This window comes from Canis lupus, chromosome 30 (assembly GCF_048164855.1).
Source record: "Canis lupus baileyi chromosome 30, mCanLup2.hap1, whole genome shotgun sequence".
Lineage (NCBI taxonomy): Eukaryota > Metazoa > Chordata > Mammalia > Carnivora > Canidae > Canis > Canis lupus.
Genome location: NC_132867.1, coordinates 15255394 through 15276067, shown reverse-complemented (window position 1 = coordinate 15276067; position 20674 = coordinate 15255394). Strand labels below are relative to the sequence as shown.

Sequence of the window (20674 nt, the reverse complement as noted above, 5' to 3'; positions counted from 1 at the left end):
ATGTAGGATTTTCCCCACATCTTTTTAAGAAAATGGCTATAATTAATTTGCCTCACTCAGCTTCTGACTTAAATAGTTGATTCCAGAAGCAAAAGAAAAAAAAAAAAAGGAAAACTCAAAATGGGCACAGCAGTAATCTTGTTTGAACCATAGGATTTTTCTACAGACCACCAGGTTACAAGAAGTAGTCAGCTGAGCAGTGAGGAGCCAGTCAGCTTTTCTCCCTCCATCCTCTGCCATCCATTCCCTTCCTGTTTCAGAACTCGGAAATCATTATCAAATAGAAAATTGACAGCTCTTCCTCTACTTTCTAGCTGCTACTTTGTGATGTCAATATTGATGTCTATATCCTGCTTCAACTTCTTCTATACCGAATTAGACACCAAAATTTCCATAATACTAGTGGGATAGGACCTAGGGGCCACCCCAAATCAAGACTGGTGGTGGTGGCTTACTATCCTCTCTAAAATGTAATGCTCACAAGTAAAGCATTAGAAACAGGGATGGGGTCAGGAAGATCTCTGGCCACCGTGCACACTGAGGGTCCAACAGATCTACATGCATGATCTGTTCTGAATGTTAAAAAAAAACCCAGGTGGTGAATATAGAAAAGGCACGTCTCATGCCTGCAGGACAGAAATAGATAGAAGCCTTCTAAATAATGAAAGAGCTTATGAACTCCGCACATGCTCCTGAAACTGTTCTGGATAAGGTCCCAACACAAGACTGGGAATTGCACCCAAGTTGGCACACAATGGACGTAAACTCATTCCTCATTCCATGTAATTTGGTAAACACTGTTTGAAGGAAGTTCTCACTTAAAAAATGAGCACATTTTGAAAGAGGGAAATTAAAATGTATAATAAAGCAACAGAAAAAAAGTCTTTATAAAGTTTCAGAAAAAGAGGAGACTCCAATTTTTCTTTTCTTTTCTTTTTTTTTTTTTTTTTTAGTTTAAGCAGTGTAATAATGAGAGTGTTTATTTATCTCAAGACACAAGGTGTTTCCACATTAGCTAAACTTGGCAGAAGAATCACGAAGAAAGAGCGGGTTGGTGTGAAGGTGAATAAGACATGATAAAACTGGAGATGCATAGTTTTAAAAAAACAAAAAAGAGAGGGATTTTAGATATCCCATAAATGAAAAAAAAAAAGCCAAATTAGAGGAAGAGTACAGCAGATCTTGGGTAAAATCAATGAGAATACATTCACACCTTTAAATATCCTGTAAATGAGATGAAAATAACACCTTGAATATACCTTCAGATTAAAAAAAAATGGTAAAGAGAAAAATCTTGAAAATATAAAGAGAGAAAAACTAAATCTCACAAAAACTAAAAGAATACTTGTACTGGCCTCAAAGTTCATCTCTGGCCCTTTTTTTTCACATGTTCATTGCCAATTTGCTTTATGTCTTCTGTGAATCACTGGTTAATATGATCCACCAACTTTAAAACAAAAAGATTTTATCTCTATCACATATTCATAAATGCTGGTTCTTATTTTAAAACTCAAACAATACAGAAGTATAAAGGAAGAAAAGCTTTTCATATCTCTCAGTTCTCATTATAACACCTCTGAGCAAACCTAGACACATTTAATTAATCCAGCAGGACTGCTAAAAGATCTTTCTGAATCTATGGACCCCTGGAAATTCGTATTAGTAAACACATTCATTAATAATCAGCAGTTTGCCCAAAGATATCTAGCATAGATATTATCTATGATAATAGATAATCTATTATCTATTATCTATAATCTATTATCTATGATAGCGAAAAACAGTTCAAATTCCTAATAGAGTAATCAAGCAATATTATGAAATATGTGTTCTACAGCATGCCTTAGCTCAAGGTTTAAAATTTGATCATATGAGCTCTATAATCTCTATCTTGCTCTTGCCCTCACCTGTTAATGGAATGACAGGTGCTCTTAAGGGACGTGTAGAATTCTTGAAGTTGAAATATGGAGAGGTTGCATTTCTTAGTAATGGGGAAAATGTCTAACATATGAGCATGGGAATGAGTGGATGAGGGAAGAGTTAAGAAGCTTGAGTAGAATTTGGGGAACCAAAGGATCAGGACTTTGGAAGGATCTGCTAGGTGTACATTGACATCACTGACAGTTTGGCAGGAATAGTATCAAAGACACTGATAGTAAGGCAGGAGTTACATTAGGGAAATGAGAGATTGCTGTAAACGGTGCAGTGGGGAGGAATGGCAGGAGATATATTTCCATGGAGAGAGGAAGGGAGAAGGATCTTGAAGTGGCAATGTCGAGGAAAGAGGCAACTACCCCTCTTCTAGTAAGAGGGGTAAGAGTAGTAAGAGGTGCGTGCAGGAGGAGAGAGGACAGCCACCCCTTGAGAGGGCTGCAGGGGAACCAGTGTCCTCAGAGAAGAATCTAGTATCAGAGCAGGAAAGTAAGAGAACAGGTCAAGGAGATGGAATTTTTCTGTTGAAAGACTGAATTCTTTTTTTTTTTTTTTTAAGATTTTATTTATTTATTTGACAGAAAGAGAAAGAGAGAGAGCGCCAGAGAGCACAAGTGGAGGAACAGCAGAGGAAAAGGGAGAAGCAGGCTCCCCGCTGAGCAGGGAACCCAATGCAGGGCTCCATCCCAGGACCCCAGGATCATGACTTGAGCTGAAGGAAGCCATTTAAACAACTGAGCCATCCAGCTGCTGAATAGACCAAATTCTAAAAGCACAGCAGGAAGGTTCAGGAATTGGGAAGGGGTGAAATATGGGTAAAGAGGAAGGATGTTCACAAATTCTCCGGTCCTTATAGTCTGGGATACGAGGAATAACTTAATGTGCTTTTTGTAGCCACTGAGGGAAATCAAGATGAACAACACAGTATGATTGATCTTAATGGTCCCAGGGCAAATAAGGATGGGGAAGCGGTGGGTACCAGGATGGAAGGTAGGAGGAGTAAGAATGCTGAGGCTCTCACCAGAGCATCATGGAGCTCTATGGAGTACTCCTTTATCAGTACTAAGGAGGCCAGAGGAAGGGACATTTTGTCAGTACACAGCTGTCCCTTTGGATGGAATCCCCAAAATTGTCCAGTCTACTGAGGGATTTAGAACTCTGATTTAATCACAAAGCAGTTGTAGGATCCAGATTCTTATTTATAGAATACCTTATATTCTACACTTTCTTGTCCTTAGATTCTTATTTAATAGCTATAGGAAATACTGGGGAGCCTAATACTACTTAGATGTTTGGAGTTAGAAAGCCTGAGTATAATACAGCTGGATCTGCATGACAGTCACTGTGAATAAACAGGATGGACTCAGAAAGAAGATGGGAGGAGACCACTTCATCTCCCTGAACGAAATGTAAAGAAATGAAAGGTGGTTAGTGAGATAGAGCTTTTGAAACCTTACTCCACCCGAGCAGATTAAACTGGATTTGAAGCTCTTCTAGGTTATGTAGCTTGCAACGACCAGTTAGGTGTGAGGGAAGAAGTCTACACAGGGAAGAATAGCTACACAGAGGGCCAGCTCAGAAAAGACACCAAAAATCAACAATGAGCAGAATTCCTAGAGCAGCTTTAATGCAACTGATTTTCTAAGACGTCTTGAGAGCAGATTTTAAATGTCTCTGTTTATGGATATTGCATGTGATTAAATGGGATTTTTTATGGTTTAAATTAAATGAGTATTAAAAATTTTACAGATTAACTGTAAGGATTCAAGTTCTGTAATTTTACTCACTCTCTAACCATAAGGTGCCATGGAGATCTCAACTCCCCAGTTAACAGATATGTTGCAAAAAGATTAAAGGCAGGTTGACTGCAGAAATGCATTTAAATTGTTCAGTGAGCATATGGAAAGTTATTTGCATTGGTTAATGGAACGTGACAAAAAAAAATCCGTTCTTTCCTCTCCATCTCACTAGTATTTAAAAGCAAATAAAACCAATCTGATTGCATTAAAATTCTGAAAAACTGGGCTTGGCAGAAATTCTTTAGAGAGGGATGAAAAAATATCCCCCCATAGTTCCATCTGAATTCCAAAGATATGAGAAGCCAAGGAGTGGCCAAAACATAGCAATCTTTATTAATAAAGCTTGGGAGGAAAATGTAGAGTATTATATTTAAATAGTCTGCAATTATTGAACTCCAAGATTCAAAAATCTTAGAAAACCAGTAAAGGTGATGCTGGAAAAATTTATTACATGGGGAACAGAGAATACCTGCACCTGAGGCCAACTTCACCCCAAGAAGACCAAGGAAAACAGCAGTTTTCTTTTCCATATTAAATTTTTTCCATAAAAAAAATCTTTTTTTTTCCGTATTGCACCAGCTGCTTACTAAGCTCACACTGAAATGTTGTTCCCGTCATCTCTTACAGGGCAATAAATTACCCCAAAGTGGGTAAAACCCAAAACATTTTATTATATTTCATGATCCTGTGGGTCAGAAATGTAGGCAGGGCTCAATTGTGAAGTTCTGCTCCCTATGGTGTGGGCTGGAGTCATTCGGTGGTATTGGATTCACTCAGATGCCTGGCCTTGGCAGTTGTTGGAAGGTTGGATTCAGCTGTGCTCTCCTCCCTCTCCAGGTATCTCAGGACCTCTCCACAGACGAACTGCTTACGGGGAGATTCAAGCTCCAAAGGTGAGTATTCCAAGATACAGAAAGTGGGAACATTAGTCTCTTACAGCTTAGGCCCAGAAACTGGCACCTACTCACTTTGTCCGTATTCTATGGGCCAAAACAAAGAACACATTCAGATTCAAGGGGAAGAGGCAAACACCCCCTAACTCAATGAGGAGAGTGCCAGAGAACTTACCACCGTCGTGAGATGCCTGGGTGGCTCAGTGGTTGAGCATCTGCCTTTGGCTCAGGTGGCGATCCTGGCGACCTGGGATCAAGTCTCACGTCGAGCTCCTTGTGGGGACCCTATTTCTCCCTCTGCCTATATTTCTGCCTCTTTGTGTCTCTCATGAATAAATAAGATCTTAAAAAAAAAAAAAAGATGAATTTATGGTCACCAACCATGGTGTAAGAATTTGCCTGTCCTCTGACTATGCAGAAAACATATTCATCAACTCTTAGGACCCCTGGGCTTCTCATGTTACAGCATCAAGCTTAGGTGGTCATCACCCAAATCAGATCCAGGCATGGATGAGGTTCTTTGGTTCCTGGGGTGTAGTTCCTCTCTTTCTGCTAAGCTGTAAACTAAAGAGAGATTTTTAGTTTTAAAGTTTTTTCTACCAGCACATGATGGTGAGCCAAAAATAAGTGCAGTAGGAACTCCAGTTCAAATAGGGACAGGATCAGAGGCACAACAGTTACTGAGGTTAATAACTGTGAAATCTAGAATTGGGGACAGTTTTGCTCCTGGGAATGATTCTCCTTGGTTCTTGGCACTGCCTTCTAAGTTCTTGGTTTTGCATTCTGGGTCCTTATCTAGATGGGATGGCTAAGTTTTTGCAACAAAATGAGCTTCTCAGCCCAATTCCTGCCCATAGTAAACTGGGAAGTTCCAAAGACTTTTTTTTTTTTAATTTTGTATTTTTTAAATCCATGCCATTAAGCATAAAGTATAACACACTTTTTATTCCATTCCTTCCTTCCTTTTTTTAAAGATTTTATTTTGCTTATTTTTTAAGATTTTATTTATTTATTCATGAGAGACAGAGAGAGACAGAGAGATGCAGAGACACAGGCAGAGGGAGAAGCAGACTCCATGCAGGGAGCCAGACTTGGGACCCGATTCCGGGTCCCTTTTTTTTTTTTTTTTTGATAAGACAGACTCTTGGGCAGTCGGGGGAGGGGTAGAGGTGGGGGGTGGGGAGTGGGGGGTGGGGGTGGAGGTGGGGGGGCAGTGGGGGCGGTGGGGGCGGTGGTTGGGGTGCCTCTGCGGTTTGGCACCACCTTTGGCCCAGGGAGTAATCCTGGAGACCAGGGATCTAGTCCCACATCGGGCTCCCTGCGAGCCTGCTTCTCCCTCTGCCCGTGTCTCTGTGTCTCTCATGAATAAATAAATAAAATATTTGAAAAGAAAAAAAAAAAAAAAAGACAGACTCTTAGAGAAGAGACTTAGGCCAAGAGCAAGAGTCAGGACACTGTGCAGCAACCTCTCTAAGATCCAGCAAAGCCCTGGGAAAGATGCCCTTGGTTTCCATTTTGTTTTGTTTTGAGGTCTCAATAAGGGGATTTATAGAAGCCACACACTTGCAATCCTTACCCTGAGTTTCTTTGAGTGTGCTGCACTTTATATTTGCTAGAGCTACTTCTTTCTTTGAGAATCTTTTTCTGGGAATAGCTGAGGATGAAAACCAATTTTATTTTCAAATCCCTGGATCCTTTATGTTTCTTCTAAATTCTTAAAATCCGAATGAAAATGATACAGTTCCTTCTTTAGTTTTTCTTCCTCTTCCCATCCCCCCACTTCTATCTTGTATTTAATTATAGGAAGCTAGAAACCTGTTGAAATTTTCCACATTCTGTCTATAATCTCTCCAGCTAGATCCACGAATTCATTAAATACCCCCTTTATTGTCTACATTATGATAGGAAGCTGTTACCAAACTTTTCAATAACAATTTCCTTACTGTTTTCCAAAGCCTCACATTCTTCTGAAGTCTCTTCCAGCTTGACCCTCTCCAGTAACGCTATATTTCCTGCTCTTGAAGTAGAGGTCATGTTATATGAATTTCAGATTAGCCCCTTCTTGGTTGTGGATACTAGAGGACCACGCATTGTAGGGCCCTCCACAGAGAAACACCTAACATACATGTTTAAGGATTATGAGATGTTTAGTCCTTTTTGAGTATTATGTATCAATACCATTGAAAACAGAATGAACACATTTTTATGAATGGCAAAGAATTTGCAGAATTAAAATTTTATTATATAGGAGCTATCCCCTGAACAAAGGTGAAAGAGAAAAGAAAAAAGAACATTAGATTATTCACTTTCTCCAATTATGTATTTCTTTTTTTAAAGATTTATTTCTTTAAGAGGGAAAGGGGGTAGAGAGAGAATCTCAAGCAAATTCCTCGCTGAGCATGGAGCCCAAGGGGGGTGTGATCCTACCACCTGAGATCATAACCTGAACTGAAATCAAGAGTTCTACACTCAACCGACTGAGCCACCCAAGTGCTCCAACCTATTGTTTATTTCTAATGATACATTCAAATAAAATGTTCAAAAATATTGATTCTGTCTTTTCCTTTTCTCCATAAATAGAGACTACTTAAAACTGGAATGATTGACAAAATGTAAATCACATTGACACAAGAGGGCAGACTTTTCATATATATTTTTCAAATGAATTGCCAGAACTTCAAGTAATTCTGTGGATATTTTAGCTTATATAAGAAAGGAAGTGATAGGGATCCCAAACCAAAATTAATCCTTCAAGGTGATTCTTTTGCCAGGCTCCTGATTTAATCACTGGCAAGTAGTTCTTGAATTTAAGCTATTTTATACCAATACAATAAAACGAGCAGAAAAACAAAATTAAACTGCAATAAAATTTTATTGATTTAAATGTTTTTTGGAGAGGCAAAGGCTGTGGAGTTAGAGTCTTATATTCTGAAGCTAGGGTAATTAAAACAAATGTACTTTTATTGTAAAGCCAGGTAGTTCAATGGAATAAAATAGAACGCACAGGCACACAAACAAGTAAAAATTTATTATATGACAAAGGAGTCATTTTGACTAGCCATTTGGAGAATGAATAAAATTAGGTTCTTTTTTAGTGAGCATGAGGTGGGGGCAAGGGGGGTGAAGGACAAGCACACTCCCTGCTGAGCAGGGAACCCAACATTGGACTCTATCCTAGGACCCTGAGATCATGACCTGAGCTGAAGGTAGATGCTTAACTGACTGAGCCATCCAGGTGCCCCTTGATTATAAATTTTGATGTTAAATATGAAATAAAATGCCAGAGAAAAATCTGGAAATAGTCCTATAATTTAATAGTTAAAAAAAAGCCTTCCTGAGAATGTCATGCAAAGCAGGTACCACAAAAGAGGAAATGGTAGACTTGAGAGGAAGATGAATTCTCCAGTTCACAGGTACCTAAACAAAACTGAAAACAAATGACACGCAGAGAAATATTTTCAACAATTAGAAATGTTACTCAATAATATTCCTTCTATACAAAGATCCCCTTAGAAATAATTAAGAAAAATATGAGAAAAAAATGGACAAAGGACTTAATTCACATAGACTAGAAATGATCCATAAGTTAGTAAAAAGGTTCATGTTCTTTTTCTTCACAAATTCGATTTATAATAAAATATATGAAAACATTTTTTAAAGATTTTATTTATTTATTCATGAGAGACACGGAGAAGCAGAGACATGGGCAGAGGGAGAGGCAGGCTCCTTGCAGGGAGCCTGATTCAGGACTTGATTCCAGGACCCCGAGATCATGACCTGAAGCCAAAGGCGGTTGCTCAACCACTGAGCCAGGTGCCCCACAAAAACATATGAAAATGTTAACAAGAAAAATAGCATACTTGGCTTACTAGCTTGGCAATTATAAAATAAATTAAATATCGAATAAAGGTAAGGTTGTTGGAAGATGAGCTAGCTGTCTTATACTGTCATGGACTGAATGTTTGTATTCCCCTAAAATTCACATGTTGAAACCTGAACCCTCAAGGTGATGGCATTAGGAGGTGGGGCCTTTGGGGGATGACTAGGAGTAGATGAAGCCATTAGTGGGGAGCCCTTATGAATGGGATTAGTGCCCTCAAAGTCAGGAGAGAGCTTGTTTTACCTTTGTGGTCTCTACCATGTGACGATACAAAGAGAAGTGCATTGTCTGCAACCTAGAAGTATGTTCTTACCAGAACTTTCCCAAACTGGCACTCTGGACATCCAGCCCCAAAAACTATGAGAAATAAATCTCTTTTCTTTATAAGCCACTCAGCCTATGGTATTTTGTAATAGCAGCCTGAACTAATGCTGCTGATAGAAATGTAAATTAGCATTATCTTTCTGAAGAGAAAAACAAAACAAGAAATATTAAGCAAAAAAATAAAAAATAAAAAAAGAAATATTAAGCAACTTACCCTAAATAACAATAGGAAGTGACAAAACTCAAATTTTAACACAGAGATCACGACCAGCCAAACCTAGTGTCCTTACTCTACAATAAACACTTGGATTTAAGGAGTGCATCATTTAGAATATAAATCGAAGATATAAAAAAAGGGAGGGAGTTTATTGTACAACTACAGGGGTCTTAGGTAGATTTCTTGAATGAGGATCTCAGATGTCTTTATTACTTTCTTTTGTTTCTGCTTTTCTCCACATTTCTATATTATTCTATTCTGTAAAGGACTTCATCTGTTTTTCTTACCTACGAGACGAAAAGCCAGCTATAGACACCCCCCAAATTTTCATTTTTTGAATAAAGTCACTCTTTTCTTTCCTTTTTGTGTTTCCCAGCAGAAGAGACCATGATTGAGCCACCTCAGATTGGGTGCCAGTTCCAACCAAGTACTTTTGACCACAAGTGGGAGGTGACAAGGATTGGTTTGGGTTGGGTCTTGCGCATGTTGCTGCTCCAAACATCTGTAAGTAAAGAAACAATGTCCTTTTATCAGATGGTTATTACAATGTGATCATGATGAGGGAGGATTGGTGTTTATTTGTTTGTTTGTTTATTTATTTATTTTAGGATTGGTCTTTAAATGAAATTACTTAATATGAGACAATCCACAATATGTGTGCAGACAAAACCAGATTCATGAACTTCAAAATGGAGGACTAGACTATTTATAGATTCTTTATATTGAATTTAACAATTCCAGGGAGAATTCAGCATCCTTATTTACAGAGTATTTTCCTCAGGACTAACATCTGGCATTCAGTTTTAACCTGAATAAATAGTAGTTATTATGATTATTAACCTCATACAGCTTCACACTATGGGCAACAGTCCTGCTTTTTTTTTTTTTTTTAAATGTCATAAATGACATCTGGTTTTAATGTTAAGAATCAATCTACAGACAAAGTATGGCAAACTGAATTAGCTCTACAGGATTTGTTGTACAGGCTACAAAGCTTGACAAAGCGAACAGGTGAGTGGCTGGAGGAAGGGCAGCCGCCAGGATGGGAAGCTATTCATTTCACACAGATGCAATCTCAGGAAGAAATGGACATTTTTAAGACTATTATTCAAAGTGGTGATAGTAATCAATAGAAACAATAGCAACATAAATATGAGAGAGAGAGAAAAAAAAAAAAAAACAGGAGGGGGGGGCCCAGGTGGTTAATGTAATCATCACAGCAGGGAGTCAGTAGGGTCTATTACCATGAACAAGTCAAGTGAGAGAATATGAGGGTATTACTAATATCATTAATATTATTAATTAGTAGTAGAGTGTGAGATTACTCACAGTTATGAAAGCAGCATGAATGAAAAAAAACTAAAAACGACAACAAACACGGTGAAAGAAAGAAGGGTTGCTCCCCAGAGTCCGGTGGGGCGCGGAGAGGCACTTTCCTCCCAATGAGTTCTATTTCTGTATCTGACACAATTAAAATAATGAACAATTAGGCAAAAACGTGATTCTGATCGTCCTCGGGGTTCAGGCACTTTCAGGAACTCCCCGTGGCCTGGCGCCAAGCGGAAGCTGGCCCAGGCCCTCGGGGGCCCCCAAGGGCTGCCCTGGGGCCCGCCCACCTGCCGCCGCCCAGAAGCCCGCGGTGCGGCGCCTCCTCCGGGAAGCCCCCGGGGAGCGCGCCTCTGCCGGGCCGCCGCCCTCCGAGGCCCCAGCTCCGCCCCGGGGGGGCATCCCGGGAGGGGGAGCCCGGGTGCGAGGTGAGAGCTGGCGGCGGAGGGGATCCCGCCCGCGGTCTGGCCCTCCCCGGGCTGAGGAGCGGGGCCTCCGCGGAGGGCGCACCTGCTCCTCGCCTCGCGTCTGCGAGTCCTCGCGGGGCCGCTACGCGTCCCGCCCCCCTGCGGGGCCCAGGGCAGAGGCGGGCCCGGAGGAGACGGGGCGGGGGGGGGGGGGGGGGCGCCTCGTGGCATCAGGCCGTGGGGGGCTGCGGCGCATCCAGACGCCGCCGGGGGGCGCGAGTCACACCCAGCCCGGGGCCGCCGGGGGGCGGAGCGACAGCGGCCGTCTCGTCACCGCCTTCTGCGAGCATCTTGTCGTTTCACGCGGGCAGCCCCAGGTGAGGGGACGGATACGGGGACACTGAACACTCCGCTTTAGGGGGTACCTGTCAAATCTCCATAGACTCGATGCGACTCAATTTCAGGTCTTTTTTTATTTATTTATTTATCTATTTATTTATTTATTTATATTTATTTATTTATTTATTTATTTATTTATTTATTTATATTTATTTTTTTTTAATTTCAGGTCTCTTTAAGCCAGTGACATAAAAATTTAACCGAGCAAAAACAAAAGTAAAGTATTTAAAATTCATTAAGAACGTGGTTTTTCCGGCAGCGCAGGTGGCTCAGCGGTTCAGCGCCGCCTGCAGCCCGGGGCCTGATCCTGGAGACCCGGGATCGAGTCCCACGTCGGGCTCCCTGCGTGGAGCCTGCTTCTCCCTCTGCCTGTGTCTCCGCCTCTCTCTCTCAATCTGTGTCTCTCGTGAATAAATAAATAAAATCTTATATATATATATATTTTTTTTTTTAATTTAAAAATTTTAAGTAAAATTTCTCATGTTTGTATTTTCCTAAATGGTGCATATTCTATGGAAAAAGACAATTGAAGTTTGGGGAAATAGAACTGAAATAGGATTAGGGTATCAAAGGAAAAAAAAACAGTTTTGTTGGGACACCTGGGTGGCTCAGTGGTTGAGTGTGGGTCCTGGGATGCAGTCCTGCATCACGCTTCCTCTGGAAAGCCTGCTTCTCCCTCTGCCTATGTCTCTGTGTCCTTCATGAAAAAATAATTTTTTTAAAAAAAAAGCAGTTTTGCTGTAAAATGAATCTCTTGCACAGAATATTGTTGGAGAGCCTCCATTTAATTTACCCAGAGTGACTTTAATAGATTTGCAATTTATCTGGTTAGGACAGAGTCTTTCCATAGAGCCTCAGTGTTAGTCACACGGACCATGAGGCACAGGTTTACATGTAGAAGTGACAATGACATCAATCCTGGCACAAGGTAATTATGATACCTGTTTACAAATTTTCATTCAAAAGCACTGACCAGTCATTATAGATCCTGTAAGTAAATTTTTAGTTCCGACAGTGTGGTTATATATTTAGAGCACTGGAACAGGTCAGGCCTCGCAAGACTTCCCTTCTGGTTTGACCCTGCTGAGAGAAGATGTGTGTTTTCGGGCCACTGAACTTCAGCTTCCTCATTCGTAGGGTGTTTTTCTCTAAGGTCTGGCATGCAGTGGCCTGAATACATAGTAGGTATCATTATGATTGTTAACCTTGCACAGTTTCAGTTCCTCATTGCAACTATCATTCATTCCTACTATCCAAATCCAGTAATGAACATTTTAGCAGTAAACAAGGAAAGTTTGATTAATGAATTAAGAACACCTTTATTGCTGCCCCAAAATTTAGTTATTTGAAGCAATTCAATGAGTTTATCTGCAGTGTTCCTCAGAAAAGTACCTTAGGTAATTCTGCACAGTTCTTTCTTAAGGTTCCCACTTATTTCCAGGGTACGGTGGATCAGAATGATTGTCTTAGTCCTGCTTTGAGGGGGCCAAGGAGGGAAGAAGCTGCTGTGTGGGCAGCTGGATAATCTGTGGGTAGAAGGTGGAGGTAGTACCAGTTTGTGAGAGAGGTGGACCTGAGATGTCCATCAAAGAAATGGCTTGTAACCACCTCATACCCATTTTCACATACAACCCATAGGCTGATGTTTTGGAGTTTATCTTCCTATTTTCCGAACATGACATTTATTTTGATTAGATTCTTCCTGTGTACATATATTCTGAGGGAGGACATCAGGCCAAATGGCTGGTCTGATTTGCCTTCCAAAATCTTGTGACAGAGCCCTGAACTTCGCCATTACCTCAGAATGATGTTTTGTTTTGTTTTTAAAGATTTTATTTCTTTATTCATGAGAGACACACAGAGAGAGGCAGAGACATAGGCAGAGGGAGAAGCAGGCTCCCTGTGGGAAGCCCGATGCCAGACTCTATCCCAGGACCCCAGGATCACGACCTGAGCCAAAGGCACTCAAACGCTGAGCCCACCCAGGTGCCTGGGAATGAGATTTTAAGCTCAGGAGATTTTAATTACATTTTAAAGCAATATAATCACCAATTTAAGAATCGCTGGCTAGGGACACCTGGGTGGCTCAGTGGTTGGGCATCTACCTTCAGCTCAGGGCGTGATCCCGGGATGCCTGGATCGAGTCCCACAATTGGCTCCCTGCATGGAGCATGCTTCACCCTCTGCCTGTGTCTCTGTCTCTCTCTCTCTCTGTGTCTCTCATGAATAGATTAAAAAAAATCTTTACAAAAAAAAGAATCCCTGGCTAAGGAAATATGCCAATTTTTCAGACCAAAGTATTGTACAGGCATTTGGATAATTAAAAGTAATACCATATATGTATAGGCCTATGTTAGATGAACCAAAAAAAATGCCTTAGCTCATAGTAAATACAGTTCAGGGTTACTGAATTTTCATCATTTAAGAAAGATTTCTTTTTAAAAAAATGTAGTATCAATTTCCTTACATAAATCTAAACAAGCAAGCATATTTGCTATTAAAGGGACCAATAACCCTCCAGAGTAGTATAAGGATAACTTTAAATTGAAAACATCTGAACAAATAGCCTTTCTCAGGAAGAAATTGTATCTAACTTCCCTTTGCTGACTTAAGCAGAATAAATCCTCCTCGGAAGGGGTTTCCTGTTTGAGAGAAGATTGATCCTTAGCCCTGGTAAATGAGAGTCCAGCTGCCGTAAATACCTCTTGGAGGGGAGCTTCCAGCCAGGAAGAAGACTGCCCATCTGACCTGGATGAAAATTTATGTAAACATATATAAACAACAGAACCTTTCATACTTTCCCACTGAAGCCCTAGCCCACCAACCCCCTCATTATGTTAAACTGGTATATAAACCATTGCCCCTTGCAATTTGAAAAGCTGGTCCTTATACCATACTCCCACAGGCATGTGAACTAAACTTTTCTCAAAGTCATTAATTTAGACAAATAATTCAAAAAAATTAATTAACCTTTGTCAATTTAATTTTCAGGCCCCAGACTACTTACACCTGAGCTGGTAAGGGAATGTTTTCCTCCTAACGCTATCCAGCTTGGTAATTAAAGCTCTCCATCCTGGGGATCCCTGGGTGGCTCAGCGGCTTAGTGCCTGCCTTTGGCCCAGGGCACAATCCTAGAGTCCCTGGATTGAGTCCTGTGTCGGGCTCCTGGCATGGAGCCTGCTTCTCCCTCCTCCTGTGTCTCCCTCTCTCTCTCTGTGTCTTTCATGAATAGATAAATCTTTAAAGAAAAAAAAAGAGTTAAAGCTCTCCATCCTGAATATATACCACTTCTTCCCATGATGTGGCTCAAATCCCTTTGTAAAGGAAAACATCTTCTAACCTGACAGTTTGGAAAAGAGATCCATTTTCTTAATTTTTGTGTCCTTGGTTTCAAAAAGTAACTTATAGATTGAGATCTGTTAGTTGGGTGGCTTTGGAGTCACCAAGTGTCTTGCAATAGGACTCCGTGAATTTCTGACCATTTCTGACCAGTCCCATTGAGGAGACTCCATGGAAACATAGAGCAAGGGTGCCTGGGTGGCTCAGCAGTTGGGCATCTGTCTTTGACTCAGGTCATGACCCTGGGGTCCTGGGATGGAGTCCTGCAAAGGTCCGGGCTTCCTGCGCAGCAGGGAGTCTGATTTTCTCTCTCCCCCTCTGTCCCTCCCCACCGTTCCTTCTCTGTCTCTCTCAAATAAATACAATTAAAAACAACAACAAAATAAACCCAGAGCAAGACAAGAGAAGGCACCGTTCGTCATCCTGCCACTATTCCCTCAGAGAAGCTGACTTTGTGTCCATTGCAGAGGAGGGGGAGACACTGACTCAAGTAGAGCAAGTCGGAGGAGGAGGAGGAGGAGGAGGAGGGGGAGGGGGAGGGGGAGGAGGAGGAGGAGGAGGAGGAGGAGGAGGAGGAAGAAGGAGCTTCAAGATGCTGCCCGTAGCTTGAAGATGTTGGGAAGTTGCAGGGGCCCTAGTGGGAGTGGAGGAGGTGGGAGGAAGCCACTTGTTCCCTAGGAAACTGACCTTGAGTTTAACCCTTCTGCCTGGAAGGGCAGCAGGAAACCCTTATCTTGGTTAGCTCCTGGTCAAAGTAGGTGTGTCAGTTATTTTCAGAAAATCCTGCTCCTTGTAAAACAGCTGACAATTTACTTTCCTTAGAGGTTCATTCAACAATTTACTTCAATTTTTTTTATGACAGCTGACAAATTTCCTAGGCTGTTTTCAAGTGTGTCATATTAAGATTCCCCTGACTTAAATTCTAGTTGACTTTTAAGTTTCTAGGGCAGCCCAGGTGGCTCAGCGGTTTAGCACCGCCTGCAGCCGAGGGCGTGATCCTGGAGACCCTGGATCCAGTCTCAGGTCAGGCTCCCTGCATGGAGCCTGCTTCTCCCTCTGCCTGTGTCTCTGCCTCTCATTCTCTCTGTGTGTCTCTATGAATGAATAAATAAAATCTTAAAAAAAAAAAACAAAGAAGACTTTCAAGTTTCTAAATGCTATCAACTGTACCTTACTTTAGTTCCTTAAATTCCTCTAATTTTATTTGCTATATTCTGATTCTTTTGTCATTTTCCTACCTCTAAATGGCTCATTTGCTGAGAAATAAACTCCTCATTCAGGATGTTTCAAAATACCACTCATTGTTCTAAATTCAAGTTTAATGTCACCTCAGGTGGAAATGAAATGTACTTTATTTGAGCCCTTTGCTGACTGCACTGTTTATTCTTTGTAGAAGGCTCAACTTAATTTCTGTTTCACACTCCATTACAATGGGTGGGAGCAATAAATTCAGTCAGTGGGAGTATTCACTTCTTCCCGCAGGACTGTATCCTCTACAGGATTACCTAACATAGGAACACAATTGCCATTTTAATAAAATAAAAAACCTTCAGGCAAGCGTTCAGAAAGAAACTCAAATTGCTTATGTTGTACAAAAATCTAAAGATTTTCTCTCTTCACATCCTAACAAAGCACTCCATGACCCAAGATTTATATGTTAAATTGAATTTGGCAAAATTCTAAAAGAAAACATAATATACTGTTTCTAAAAGAAAACATTATATTAACTATATAAAAATTAAGATCTGCTCTGGCAAGAAAACACAAAAAATAAACTGGAAATTATTTAAATATTATATAACAGAGAGCAAACTTTCTTAAAAGAGGATTTTAAAAATCAGCAAATAGAACTTTTTAAAAAAATCCAACATACTGAGACTACACAGTTTGATCTCCTTTTCCTCCAAAAACTTGCTTAAAACAAGAGTAAGATTAAAAAAAGAAAGAAAAAGAACTATTTAAGCAGAAGAGATTGGGAAAAGAGATAATAACACAATTTTAGACATTCTCTAGATCTTTTTTTTTTTTTTTAATTTTTTTTATTTATTTATGATAGTCACACAAAGAGAGAGAGAGAGGGAGGCAGAGACACAGGCAGAGGGAGAAGCAGGCTCCATGCACCGGGAGCCCGACGTGGGATTCGATCCTGGGTCTCCAGGATCGTGCCCCGGGCCAAAGGCAGGCGCCAAACCGCTGCGCCACCCAGGGATCCCCATTCTCTAGATCTTTAAGAAAACTAACCAACTCAACAAAAATCTCTCTTAATCACATATCTTCTTTGAGTTATGGTCCTATTTATCTTCTTTCTTTCACAGCAAGAAACTTGAATAAGTTATCTCTTCTTGCTGTCCATCAGTTATCTCCTCTATCTTCACTTGAAATTACTCTGATGGTGCTTTTGCCAAAATTATTCACCCAAAGTGTGTTCTATGAAGCATCATTGCTGAATCCAGTGACCAATTCTGAGTCCCTATCTTACCTGATCTTACCTGATCTATCAATAACATTTGATGCAACTAATTATTTCTTCCTTCCAGAAACACTTTCTTCACTTGGATTCCTCGACACCATGTTCTGCTTGTCGTTCTACTGGAGGTTCTTTCTCATTTATACCCTGAGGTACAAATACTGGCAATACTCAGGGCACAGACCTGAGGGCATCTCCTTTCTATCTACATACACTTCCTAGATGATCTCATCCAGTCTCAAGACTTGAAATACCATCAGTATGCCAATAATGCTAATGTTTAAATCTTCAACCTTCATCTTTCCCGTGGACTCCAGACTTAGATATGCAAATTTCATGATATCTTTTATTAGGTTTCTGATATGGAAATCATAATTAACACGTCCAAAATTCTGCTCCAGATCTTCATATCAGTAAATGATAACTTAATTCTTCCAGTTGCTCTGACCAAATACCTTGGAGTCCTTGTTGACCATTCATTCCCTCTTTCCCAGCATTAGAATGCTTTGTGAATTGTCAACTTTATCTTTAAAAGACACCTAGAGTTCTGACCACTTCTATTGCTACTGTTTTGATCTACACAAACATCTTTTCTTGACTGGATAACTTTGATAGTCTTGATAGGTCTGGCCTTGTGAGGGCCCTCACTCCCCCACCCCATCCACAAGACATCCCCATTAAGAATAGAAGTCAGAGTTGTTACAATGTTACAACAGGGTTGTTACAAAGTTCCTACTATCTTTTGCTCACATTCTTTTCTTTCTTAAATTTCATTTTTATTCATGAGACAGAGAGAGAGGCAGAGACACAAGCAGACAGAGAAGCAGGCTTCCCGCAAGGAGCTTGATGTGGGACCCAATTCCAGGATCCCAGGATCCTGACCTGAACCAAAGGCAGATGCTCAACCACTGAGCCATCCAGATGCCCCAGCTCACATTTTTTCTTGTGATCAACTTCCTCCACCATATTAGCTTCCTTCTCTTTCTTCCCTAGAATGCTTCCTCCTTGGGGCCTTTTCATCTGCTGTTCCCTCTGTCTGGACTTCTTCCCTCAGAGATCCACATGGCTTACTTTCCCTCCTGCTTTGAGTTTTTAATCCCTGAACATTGCCCTTAAATAAATATATTCTTCCTCAGCAGCTATCAGTTATTAACATCTCACTTTATATGTTATTTATCTTATTTATTATCTTTCTACTAGACAGTTCCATAAAAACATGATTTAAAAATATATGTATGTCACCATAACCCAAGTTCCTGTATCCTCAAGAGGTTGGGGTGATACTGACAAGAGGCAAGTCATTTTACTTTTTTTTTTTTTTTTAAGATTTTATTTATTCATGAGAGAGAGAGAGAAAGAGAGAGAGGCAGAGACACAGGCAGAGGGAGAAGTAGCCTCTATGCAGGGAGCCCAATGTGGGACTCGATCCCAGGTCTCCAGGATCATGCCCTGAGCTGAAGGCAGGCGCTCAACCACTGAGTCACTCAGGTGTCCTAAGTCATTTTATTTGTACAGGTTTAAAACTTGGAGTCTTCCAAAGACAGGTGGAAGAGCAGGGCTAAAAATGTGAGAACTGTTGACAGGATAGAAAATTGTTAGACTACTAGGTGTCCTTTTTTTTTTTTTTTTTCCTGTGTATTCAGGTGATTGCCTTTCTTCCTCCCAGGATTTTCTTGAGGAATGGAGACTCTCACGCCCTTCCATCACTGCATTCTGTGTTTGCCTCTATTATGTTGTAGCACCATCCTGAAATCACTTTTCTAACTGTCCATCAATGCCAAAAAAACACATAAATTCCTTGAATGAAGGGATCAAACTTTTCCAGTGAGGTCTGTTGCCTCAGCACCAAAATCTGTTTGGAATGATAATCATTCCTTTTTGATTGATTTGCTTTAATGAATACTCCAAGCAGGAAATGAAAAGAACCTGAACAGGGTCACAAATGAGGAGTTAATGACCACTTAGAAATGAAGTGAAGGGAACTGTCATTCTAGAATAACTCCCAGGGTTTTGACTGGCAAGCAGGAGAGTCTGCAATGTTTCCCTTGTGATTAACTTGGAGGTGGGATAAAATCAATGAAGATTTGTTGTTAGCCTGGGGCAAGCAGCTGGGCTGAGTTATTTTCCTATCCAGGTCATTACTAATTTTCTCATATAGAAATAGAAGCAAAGACAATAATTATTAGGATTCAAATAGTGTGTTGGGCTGATCAACAGCATTCATTTAAATCATGTTTTCATTTATTATCCCCAAACAAGGTCAAGTAGTTGAAACAATTATTGCTAGATCCAGGTCCTTGCAATAGATAATATTATGTAAACTTGTTGGGTGTCAATCATTCCTAGACTTTATAACACAAGAAAAATGTGAGAGTCTATCCTTACATCGTGGTTAGGGTTTCCAATTAAAATGCAAGTGGCCCTGTATTTCTTAATCCTCATAAAACCTGTTGATGCTATAACAAGATGGTGTTGGAAACTTGAAAGGAAATTTTACTGGGAACCAGATAATAGATTACTTGATCTCACCTGCTAAGGCAGTTCTGCAGGCCCATGAAGTAATTTTTGCAGGTTAGGCATGACTGGTAATAAACTTAATCCACAGTTGGGGTACCATGTGACCCTGCAGAACCCATTCTGATGCTGTAACATCATCACTAAGAACTTCAGCAAATACCACTAAGTGAAAACTGGAAAAGTTGTGCTCACTGAACTTCCTCAGGCTTGAAGCATAGAAGCAGACATCATCCTTTGTTAAGAAGATGTCCTCTGGGACGCCCCGGGGGCTCAGTGGTTGAGCATCTGCCTTCAGCTCAGGGCGGGATCCTGTAGTCCAGAATCCCATATCGGGCTCCTTACATGGATCCTGCTTCTGTCTCTGCCACTCTCTATGTTTCTCATGAATAAGTAAATAAAATCTTAAAAATAAATAAATAAATAATGTTCTCTGAACTTTCCACATTGAAATATAATTTCTATAAAGATTTATAGATTAGTGCTCCTTTACCCAAAATCAAACCCAGGCTAGTAATTCATATTTCTTAATGGGAAATAAATGAATGAGAGGCTCCTAATTCTGATGTAACTAGCTTTACCAGGATGAAACAGATATAGAAATGGATAATAGAGGTAGAATATGGACACTTCAAACTGAGCTTTGACTACAGGCCTGAACAGTTCAGTTGATGTTCCATCAGTTCTTCCAGATGGTATTCTAAAAGCCAACCCTACTCCGCCAAGCCTTTCTCCCTAGGGACAAGGAAGATGGGGAACTAAACAGCCAGGCCATCCACCCAGAGGCAGCTAGTTAAACCACATCTGTCGCTAGCCACACCCACCCTGAGCAGTCCGCCCAGCTCTTAAACATATTTAAATGGAGATGGGGCTGAGTAACTGGTATCACCTTTATCTTTGCATTCTGCTCTTAGTCCCAATAACAGGCTAATTTTAATTTCCTTAACTGCCTAACACCAAAAGTGCTTTATTATTGTTGAAGTAGGCACATGGTCTAAGAGACACTGAAACAGTTCTCTGCTAAGTCACCAAAGTGCGGTCAACAATCGTTCTAACCTTCCAGCAACCAGTCCAACACTGGCCACAGAAGAAAATTGCGCAAGGCAAAAATTGGGGTAATCCTGAAAGCACTGAGTTTGTATTGCTAATGAGACATTCAGGAGGGAGTGTTCAGTCG

At 40.6% G+C, this 20674-nt stretch overlaps 1 protein-coding gene across 3 annotated transcripts in view; it reads left to right on the top strand.

Annotated features, from left to right (window-relative positions):
- Nucleotides 1-20674, top strand: part of LIPI (lipase I) — a 130354-nt gene that overhangs the window by 28549 nt on the left and 81131 nt on the right. Inside the window, exons 2-3 of one of the 3 annotated variants that reach the window (XR_012021185.1) lie at nt 4569-4624; nt 6962-7171. The gene's annotated coding sequence lies outside the window, so the exon portion shown is untranslated. Of the gene's footprint in view, nt 1-4568; nt 4625-6961; nt 7172-9421; nt 9550-20674 lie in introns of those variants that run through there. The other 2 variants (XM_072806558.1, XM_072806559.1) reach the window with 2 other exon arrangements.